Below are 1,583 nucleotides of genomic sequence, written 5' to 3'. Positions count from 1 at the left end.
TCCACCGACGGACGTGTCCGCCCCCGGCCGGACAGCGTCCGCCGCCGCAGCCCGCCCACTTAGGGGCCACCACGTCACCCCCGCCGCCGCCGCCTCCCACCGCGGCCCGGGAGCCCGCATCCGGCCCCCGCGGCCCGGTGAGCTCCGCCGCCGCCCGGGGCTCGCCTCCCGCCCGGATCCGCCGCCTCCCCGACCTCCGGCGACCGGCGCCGTCGCCGCCACCGCACCGGCCGCCGCCGCGCCGGGCCCCGCCGCCCGCACCGGCCGGCGCCGCCCCGGACGCCGCCGCCCGCGGTCGCCGCCTCCTCCTCCGGCGCCGCCCGGCCTCCTCTCCCTCACCCCGGCCTCCTCTTCCCCCACTCCGGCCGGCACCGACGAGCTCCGGCGCTGGTCATCCTCGGGAAACGCGCCGGTGAACAGTACCCGCGAGATCCCGATCTGGATCTGAGTTTTCGGTTGACTTCTCTCCCCCGAAACCCTAATTTTCGTGCATCCTTTGACTGCTTGTATCTCTGCAACCGTAGCTCCGCTTTGGGCGTATGATATATCAAAATCTTCGACTCGACATGTACATCATTTCATTCCATTGCATCATTTGCATTTGTGGTCATCTTGATACCCAAAATGCTGTTAGAAGGAGGCTTCGTGAGTTAAATTGCAGATCCGTTAGATCATCATGCTCTTTTGTCATTTTTGTCATGTTTAATTCGTGCATGATATGCCTGTGCCCCTTTGGGATGAATTGTGAAGCATTTTGTCTCCTTTCCAGAGGTGCCACCCATGCATTTTTAGGATGTGTGTGTTGTCTTGTGCAAGCTTGCGAAGAGAGGTACCTGAGATTGCAGATTTCAGGGACTTAGTGATTTTCACTAAGTCTGGGATATTTTAGTTCATGATGCTATATGTCCAGCTTGTTTCCTAATGATCCGTGCCTCTTTTGAGGATGATCAGTAAGGGAGTTTTTATATTTATGTTATGCTCTATCCATCCATGTCTTTGTTTGCATATGTGGAGTGCTCTAGGTTGACTCAATCGAGCTCAACTTTTGCTTCGTTGTTAATCTGGGCAGATCGGCAACTCGTTTGCGACTTCGCCGATGCTACCGTTAGTGTTCCATGCATGGTTTGCCTTCGTTCTTGCCATGTGTAGCTAGCACTTTGTGCCTTCTTGCTGGTTATATGCTTTCCTTGCCATGACTTGCACCGTAGTGAGTGCATCGAGCTCGTTTACATGCCTTCGTGGGTTAAATTTCAGCATGTCTCAGTTTTCACTAAGTCTGAAAACTGATTGTGTTCGAGCAATGTTCGTGAGCTCGGTAGAGTATTTTGTAAACCCTTTTGGCCCCAGGTCACTTTGGGTGTTTTTTTAAGCTTGTTGGGTAGCTCCATGCCATGTTCTTACTTGTCATGTTAAGGTTTTCTATCATGTTGTTTTGCTGCTCCGAAGAGAGCATCGTGATCTGAAATTTCAGACTAGTGTTAATTTCACTAAGTCTGAAATCTGTTTTGCATTTGCGTTTTAGCCATGCTTGTTTACATGCCTTCGTGGGTTAAATTCATCTATTAAGAGGTTCAAACAAGCAT

This window comes from Triticum dicoccoides, chromosome 5A, assembly GCF_002162155.2.
Source record: "Triticum dicoccoides isolate Atlit2015 ecotype Zavitan chromosome 5A, WEW_v2.0, whole genome shotgun sequence".
NCBI lineage: Eukaryota > Viridiplantae > Streptophyta > Magnoliopsida > Poales > Poaceae > Triticum > Triticum dicoccoides.
Note: the sequence above shows the minus strand (reverse complement) of the source record.